The sequence below is a fragment of the Larus michahellis genome, chromosome 1 (assembly GCF_964199755.1).
Source record: "Larus michahellis chromosome 1, bLarMic1.1, whole genome shotgun sequence".
Lineage (NCBI taxonomy): Eukaryota > Metazoa > Chordata > Aves > Charadriiformes > Laridae > Larus > Larus michahellis.
This window is the reverse complement of record NC_133896.1, coordinates 70,869,730-70,879,384: the sequence shown is the minus strand read 5'-3', so window position 1 is coordinate 70,879,384 and position 9,655 is coordinate 70,869,730.

The window sequence follows — 9,655 nt, the reverse complement described above, 5'->3', positions numbered from 1 at the left end:
TTCTTTCTGTTATGGTCAGACCAGAAGAAAAATTGAAAACACATCTTTCCATCTCTCACACACATATGCATACGCTTACACACTTAGGTTTTTTGTTGTTGGTTTTTGTTTTTTTTTTTTTTTTTTAACTCCTCCTCATATGTGAGAAAAACTGAAACTAAAGAAGAATCTCACTGTGATATCACTTTGGATAATGCTTGTCGAAGTACTAAACACAGTGGGTCACCCACCATCCACAGTTTGAGCAGAAATTGCTGTTAGTCAGTTAGCACCGTTCCGCTACGAAAGTTAATGTGTCAACTCTATTGCTTCTAGCAGTATCTGAAAGAAATCCAAACGCTGCCAGATTAGCAGCAACTTCAGCAGCTCTAGTAGCCAAGAAGCCCAAGCGGGCAGTAGCCAGTGCTTTGTGTGCCGCCTCTCACACTGTGCCCCAGGCTCCCTTCTCACTATTAACTGCAGACTTTGTAGACTTGATAGGACTCATGTGACTTTACCTAATACTTTCCTCGGTTTTTCCTCTGGCAGAAGCACGTTCTGTACCAGGGATAAGGTTTGGTTTGCCCCCCTTGGCTTTCAAAACTCAGCTCTCCACAGTCTCTGCCTGTGGCGCTCTCAGTCACACAGGATTGCATTAGTAGAGGAACCGAAGCAAACTACGTATCATTGAAAGGTAGGCTTGCTGTAATCCCTAAGAAAGCAGAAGACGTCAATACCATCCATCTTAACGGTTTATGTGTTTCTCGCAGCACAGCTGCCAAGCATCTAGCTTAGGGGGAGGAAGATGAATTTAATGGGACAAAAAGATCTCATGGAACAGACAGACCATGCTCCCCAAGATGTTATCAGAAGAAAAGCCAGCATGGGACAGAAAGGGCAGTCCTTCGTGTGGCATAAGACCGGAGGAAACATTCATTGATGGTGAAAAGAAAAACCATTTATTTGCGTGAGGAGAGGTGAAAAATCCATTTTCCACAGAAGAGAAACAGTTGAAAGAATGGGAAGAGCAGAAAAGGAAAAAAGAAAATCTGCAGGACAATGAAAATTTACTTCTGTATTTGGAAATCTATCACAAAGTAATGGAATTTTTTGAAAATATATTACCTTACTGTTGCCACCATGACTTAAATAAGGAAAAGAGTAGAAGGATGGCTGTTTTTTCATCCCACAAATTTAATTTTCATTAAGCACAAACCAACTCATTAAAATAACCAAAACCTCAAAAACAATTAAACAAACTGAACTCTGCAGGGTTCGGATGAAGGATCATACCAGAAATCTGTGGATGGACATAGAAAAGGAGTGGATAACTTTGTGAACATAATGATGTTTACAAGCTAACATTATTAGGTAGGATAACTGCATGCCTGCAACATTATGTTTGATAAATTAAAATGAAAAAAGAAGCCAGGAAGCAATGTAGTCAACCCAAATTCATGGCGGTGAAAATTTTATACTATAAGTAAACTGTCATTAATACCAGTGTATATATACACAGGTCCTGATTAAGCCACAGTAAACCTGGTCCTGTTCTTCCTGAAGGGTTGTGAATCTCAGCATTATTAAATATTATCATTTTTACATATCTATAAACACCCACCCTGAGCCTTTCCAACGTGTGAAGACGACTTTTAAAACAAGAAATCACACAGGTCTTAAACCCTCCCACTTGAGTCAATGGCCCTGAGAGTCAGTTTTTGGTCTGATCTCCGTGCCAACAGCACACGAGGAGTCGAAGCTGTTATGACAAGACCAGAACAACTGAGATGACCCAGTTCATCCACAGAGTATATTGCAGCTATCAAGCAACCCTTAGTTGCCATCACCACGAGTAATTTGAAGCTCTCCTTTCACTGTTTCTGCACTACACTACAGGAATAAAGAGACTGATGATATTTAGATGAGGCTTTTAGCCCTCCAGGATGTACTCCATGATGCTATCTCAGCCTGGAGTACCTTATCCCCATCTGCGTGGTGTCATGGCTGAGGTGTGCTTATAAGAACACCCATCCCACACACTGTTGCTGCATTCCTAAGAGGGACTCACTTGCTTCTCAGCTATGCAGAACTTGTCGACAGTCTTTAGAGCCTTACATCTTTACATACACCAAAAGCCTCAGGTACCACGGCCCATCAGGGAGTCACGCATCTCATAACTTACGTTGGCCAGCCAGCAACTACTACTTGCAGACAGAGGGAATAAGGAAAGGAGACTGTGCAAGGTGATGGCAACATCTCTGCCCTACTGAAATCGGTGACACTATGACACCAGCAACAATACAAAGTAATTGCATCAACACCTCGCAGTTTCATTATGCTAAATTCAAGTTGGAGATGCTTTCTGCAGATAAAAGACAAGATTTGTAGCTGTGTAGTAGGATCGTCCAGGAAGTCCTTCACTCTAGTGAGTACAAGGATCTCCAAGCTCTCAGCAGTGTAAAAGATGGTAAAGAGAAATATTGCTCCTGGAGAGCACAGCCATACAATTCCACAGAATCCAGTTTCTATTCCAGATCAAGGCACTACTAAATATTTTCATTTTTAGTGTCATTCATTGTTTTGGGCTTTGAATTACTTCCAGTTCCCTCCTAGGAATTACGTAGAGGCAGAAGCCATGCAACAAGGATCCTTCCTGCATCGCATATCTTACACATTGTTGTATGGCTAGAAGGGTGGTACCATTTCATCCTGCTCTGTGATCTCATGCTGAGGATGAAGCTGGACAGCTGGGCCATCAGGAGCACCTAGCACATGTGGCTGGTGGAGCTGGACCAGAAAAAACAAATGTGCAAAACAAGGCATCGTGGGCTCTGTAAATCCGTGCCTTACATGGGAGAGAATTGTTTGGAAAGGCTTTTGGTATCGCTGGGAGTTTTATAGATGCTCCACAATGGAAGTCTTCCTTTATCTTTGAAGATCAATGCATCAGGAAAGTGATCATTTTTGTTTAGGCCTTTGTTAAGACATGGAGTTTTGTATCCTAAATAAGTTTATTATTGTTGCTAAGAGGAATGCTACAGGAAGCTTGGAACTGGGATTACTCTTTCACTCTGAGTACTGGTTTTGTTCCAAGTTGTAATGAAAAGTAAAAGAAATTAAAATGTTCATAAAAAGTTTTCAAAAATATTTAGCTCAGACGCAGTATTTCCTTTCAATTGAAGTCATTTCACCTCAGATTTTGACTTCTGAAGAAAATAAGATTTGGAAATAAAAAGGAATATCAAAACAAAAAAAGAGTGCATTTTAACCTAATTTAACTGAATATATCTGAATTTCCTAAACACTGACCTATTCCTGGAAAACAGTTTAGTTTGGATGAGACAGCATTTTCCAACAGTAACTGTTTTGCTGAAAATTTTCTAACCCCCTTCTAATTATTAACTCCATAGTCTTTCTGTCTTTGAGAAGTTTTCTTCTCCTTCATCCCACTTAACCCCAAATTAAATTCATAATCCTATTGATGCATATAAAATTTTCAGCTTATGCTTCCCAACAAGCAAGGTAAACCAGACAGTGTTTAAATATTGTAATAAAGAGATTTTGTATTGAATGACAGTTATTCTCTTTATGATCCTGGCACCGGAGAAAAAGCACTGAACTGATTATATTTCTTGTTTTAAATATTCATGTGACAATGTTGAAGAGAGAAATGAATATCAGAATGAAAAAATGACAAGAAAAAAATGACTACAAGAAATCTCTAGACATTTATCACAGGCCTAGAGGATACAAACCAATCAACTTCTAAAATCTGCTCTTTGATCGAGATGCCCAGTTAAAGCCTACATTATTAATATATGACTCTGTTTAAAAAGTCTATTAATCAAGCAGGGATGAATGATTAAGTGGATAAAGCACTAGCCTTTGACCTGACAGGCAACATTCACAAGTCTCCTGTGAATTCAATTCATAAAAAAAAAGAGAAAGAATGCTTGAATATCTGTATAAATTATCTGGAAACAATGGTTCTTATTGTTTTTCTCTGTGTCATTAAACGATTTTCATTTGCATGCCAGACCATCTCCGTTATACGATTGCTAGGCTGAAAGCTTGCTACAGGATGGGATATGATCAATAAAGCATGTGCTGATTGTGTTTTATCTAATAATAACTGTAACAAAATAAAATAAAAATCTTTGACTACTCCACCTTTGTCTTCCCAAGTCTTGTCCAGGCTTTTAGAATGATCAATAAAAAAAGGCCCCAACTCTGAAGACAGCTCTGTACACAGGAATTCTTGGTTTAGTGTGTTTTGGTGGGATCCTGGATGGGGAAACACAGAACTGCTTGACTATGTGCATGTTTTAAGCCTGAGGGTCCTGAAGAGTTCAACACTAAACTCTGTTATGCACTGCTACCCTCCAGGAGCAATGGAAAACCAAAGCTTTCAATGAAGTGAGTATTAAAATCAGTAATGACCTGAATAGATGTCTCTTTTTAATAGTAGCAGATACTAGGTATTTCATACTCTACTAATATTGCTTTTTTTTAGGGTCTTTTTAAGGTGTTTTTAAACATGCATCAGTTTTTCCAGTGGAAATTGGTGTTTCCAGCACATACTGATTGTAGACATAGGAAGGAGTTTACAAATTCTGGTGGTCAAAGGCAAGAAATGCTCCCTATCATTTAGCGTCACATGGGATAGCCTGTTGCGTTTAAGCACCCGGGAGGTTACAGTCTGCTCTCTTTCTCCTTGTTGAATAGAAGAAAATGATAATTTTTAGGGCTTTGAACACTTGTTTCCATACTAAATTACACAATAACCCTAGCTCTATCTGCTCTCTCATTGAGCACTTGATTTGCCACAGCGCAATATTTATTAAATCATGTTGTAAAATATTTCTTAAACTTTTCGCGTCCCACTGGAGGCTTCTCCCTGAATGTTGGAAGTACTGACTTTATATAAATATGCCTCAATTATGGCCTTAATATAGAAATTCCTGATTGAGGCTCTGATTTTTGTGCTATGCTGGTAATTAGATTAGATTACACAATGATCGTCCTGTTTTGAAAATGGGCGAAGTTATAAATATTGTCTATAATAAACACCCTTGGCAGTTGTTGGGCTTACCAACTGCAGTTACAAAGCAACAGAATTTGCCAAATACATCTCGCAACTCAGGGCTTGGTAGTATAGCTTGGTGGTTAGCATGCGCTCTTGTCCTTTAATGAAACAGTTTGTCTGGAGGACATGCAAAATCCTACTTAATTTATAAAGCAAATTCATAAATATTAAGGGTTACTATTCCCAAATATTAAGAGTGACAACTAGTGCCACAAATAATAAAAGTTCTGCTGACAAAATAATGTCTTCTGTAACATTTTGGTAAATATATTACCGTAAACCATTTTCTAGATGACGATTGGAAATAATTAACCAATTTTGTTGTTGTTGAGGAGTAAAAATAAAAGATACTACCAACCTCATGCTCTCTCCCTAGGTGAATGGATCCTGAAGGGAAAATAGCATGAAATATTTATTTATGTTATTAAAATAAGCAACAGTGCCCCTGGACACATATAGGAGGAGCTGTGTTATTTGCTTGTGGTCTCTTTGCAAAATAGAAGTTTGTGTTAGTATACTCTACAAGGGTTTTCTTTGTTTAGGACTGTATGGGCAACTTACTGCCTTTTAAAAGATTGGAAACAATAGGGTCATTTGAAAGTGATACAATCTTTCTAATGACAGAACTAGTATTAGTCTTTACTCACTTTAGCATCAGAACTCGTGTCTGTTCCCTTTAGTATCAGAATGATAGATTTGCCCAATCCGTACCAAGCCTTTTTTTTTTCCCCCCATCTGTGAGGTCCGACAAGGAAACTATTGATTTCTGATCCCAGTGTTGTGATTCTGATGTATTCCAAGACCCGTTCAAATATCCCAGAAACTCTATCAGGGATGACTAGAAAATTTCCAGTGTTAATTTATAAATTCAAGTATAATTGCTTTACTGACCCTTTAATTCACTTCACAAAAGTACATTGACGTGTCCCTTTTCCCTAGGAACGGTTTGAGGTGGATAAAACAGAGATACTCTCCCAACTCTCTTCCTTTTAAGGAAAAGAAAGAACGAAGCAGCCCAGTTTAGAGCAGAAACTGAGCTCAGATATTGGACTACTTAAAAAATAATATAGTCATTCCTCTTCTTAACTGCAACACAGACTGAGCAGAGATCTGATGACTGGCTTTGTTACATGCTTAAACCACACAGTTAAAGGAAGTTTTGCAAGTTACATCTGCAGGCACTACACAGACATTGCGCCTTTCTCAGCGAACGCCCCATAGGATTGGCTTGTTTGGAGTTAGGTGCGCACACGGAATGCCAGAATATTCAAGCTTTGATATGAAACACCTGCTGGAAGCTATCGCACTCATGTTGCATCCTCAAGCAGGCTTTTGCTTTTTGGGGGTTCATTTCAGTGCAGTAAGAGAAAATGTGGCACTTGATATGAAATCACCGATTTCCTTAGAGATACATAGCTGGAATTCAGCACTGATTCCACCGAGTGTTGCTGTGACAAAAAATTCGCTGCTGACATTCGATATGTAGTGACAGAATTAGTTACTTATGCTAATGAATGAGTACTAGTTAATTCTATAATGTCATGTATGATAATCTGCTACAAATAATATCTGATAGGGTATATTATTGTTGGGTGGGCTCAAAGTGAAAGCTGCACCTGCTATTCAAGGTGGGGGATTTTAATGGTGCCAGAGGAAGTATGAGGATGGTAGCCATCCCCAGGTGAGTCATTTCTTCCTCCCAGAGATCTCAGCTAAGGTGCTGGGATGGAGAAGATAAATTGGTGAGGAGGGTTACAGGGCTTGCGTGTGTTTGGGTTTATGGACGCGTATGGTTTCCACATATGTGGAAAAAGAAGTGGAGTTCCCATAACCTTCATCTAATGAGGTTGGTCACAGAGAACCGAATTCACATGAAGGGGAAGCAGAGCATGCACACTGGCCATGCAGATTCCAGATTATCTGAAGCCAAACCAATTTTCTTTGCATTCTTCATATCATGAGCTAGAACTGAACCGCTAATTCAATGGATAACATTGTTAAGTTGTCACAGGCTAGGTATTACAGAGATCTAACAACTGTGAAGCAGAGGAGGTAGAAGAGGTCAGGTGTTGTCAGATGACCAGATGCCGAGGGAGAAAATGAAACAATATCAAATTACTGACCTAATTTTGCCGAGACCCTTGACTGGGGTTTAGTGCTGAATCTCAGTGCCCCTGAGTGCTCTTTTGAGCAAGAGCTCACTGACTGCATTAGGTACATAGTGATAGATCTCTCAAAAAAAATAATATTCAAAGATAGAAGTCTACTAGAAAGGGTGTTGGGAGGCAGTTATGTTTGGAAGAAAAGGACTGAAACTTTAGTTAATCCTTAAAGTAATTGGCTATTTTCCATTTTTTGCAACATGATGCCTATTGAATGGAGGGATTTTTGCTAGCCCCTAACTATCAAAACTAGTCCCCCCTATACCTATAGCACCCTATACCTCACTGGAAACAGTCTATGCACCCGTGTCAGATAAAATACTTTCTTATTGTCCACCACAAAATTTGGAAATTTATGTTCTCACAAACAGCAGAACTTCCTGTCTGGATATTGTCTCTGTAAAAAGCCAAACTAAATTCTTGCTTATATATCCTCCACATTCCATATAGCTTCATATCTGAACTCATCTTTGACTTTTACAGATTGGGCTGACCTTTGTTGTATATACAGATGTATTTCTGCATTGCATTGCTTGACAACAACGACATTGTCACAATGGTCAGGAACATTTGTAATATCCGTGAAATGTGCCTATCATGGACAGACCTACCAACAGAGCCACTAGGTGGAACAGTAGGGTCGATAGGGTACACTCCCACTGGTAGAGGTAGCAGTCAGCTTAGTTAAAGACTAGATGTAAATTATGAGCCTTACTCCAAACCTGTTGTTCCATTTAAGGAAAAAGCCCTCCTCTCACTCTGTTAGTCCCTAGTGGCACCCCGACTGACCTTTGAACGAATTTATCTACTAGAAGTTGTGATGCTTTTTGTTCTTCACCAAGTAATTGAGATAAGTAATCACCACTATTTAATAACAAGGGAGGGGAGCATACCTGCTTTTGGTACAGAAGGAAGTCTGAAGGGAAAAAAGAGGTTAATAAACAAATGCCCTTGGTGATTTACAGGAAGGATGAACTAGGAGAAAATTTTTTTTGAAACACACCGGTCTGGGGACATACAGACTGTAATTCCTTCATGTTATGGCTATCTAGATGGTTATTTGCTTACTCTTGATTTGTGAGACATTTCTTGTTAAATGTGTAAGTAGGTAAACATTTTCATGCAATATTCAGAATTCACAAATGCCAAGAGAGGCTAAAAGACAAAATCCTATATTCTTTAACCATCAAAACTTCTGAGTATGTTCATAAGCCTCTAGGTAATCTTGAAAGGTCAACAGACTTGGATTTTTTCAGCCTGAAGGGAATACAAGTTCCAGGGGGTAGGTTTATCTGCTTCTTGCCCACTGCCAACTGTTTAAAAATGCTGGGACTATAAACATGAACACCAAATTAGGTAAACTATTTCTGTTAAGTAAAAGCTAAAGTTCTCTATACCTACAAAGTGATCAATACTTCTTACAAACTGTAACTGGTTATGGGAAAAGCTCAAGCCAAAAAGTTTGGGTTATGATCCAAACTTTAAGAAAAGCAATTCCAAATTGTGATTTGAGCCCCTCTTGCTGTTAAATCTGTAAATTTTCAAGATTATTCTCACTTAGTTTCATGTCTGAATACCAGTGAGGGCAATAATGCTGTACATAAGTGAAGCAAGCAAGCAAACGAAGTTCAGTTTATGAACTCCTCTCCATGCTTTGAGGATAAATTTAAAAAATTGTCATTTGAGATTAGAAGAATTGATTATACTCTGACAATGCATAATACTTAATAAATTTACTAAGCTGTTTTATAGTCTTTGCACAAGAGTTATAAAGGTCATCTCACTGGCAAGTATAACGTGAGACTATGTCAGCACACGTAGAAACAATTCCCAACAATTTAGAACAGGATAGGAATTATGATGTCAGATCTAATTGAGAGTAGAAGGTGATTAAAGAGAATTGCACAGGATTGCTTTGGAAAGGTTAAAATTCCTGTTCTGTGACTATTAAGGAACTTTTTTGTAACAAAAGTAATGGGTAGGATTTCATGGTTTTGTTTAATGTAGTAAAAAGGAGCACTTTGGACTATTTTGCACAATTCAAGGCCTGTATTTATCCCTGGTCCCAAAAATTCTAACCCTGCAGTCCCGATCCCTTTTTGTATTGGCATCTAGTCCAATTCTCCAGCATCCCTGGCATTCTGGAGGATAGAAGCTGTTTCTGTCTACAAAAAGCACCAGCCAGTATGCATCATTGCTGTGAGGATATCTTTCCCACCAAATTGAGGTGGGGAGGGAGTGCCAGAAATATACGTGGAATATCTCATGGCCTTTGAGTGTGCTTGTTTTGTTGGCTGCGGGAAATCACCATTCCTTTCTTCTTTTACTCAGCCTTTAGTTTAGGCATCCCTGGAGATATTTGACATACTGACTTGGCAAAAAATATTTTGACAAATGAGATTTACTTTCACAACTGAAAAGAATTATC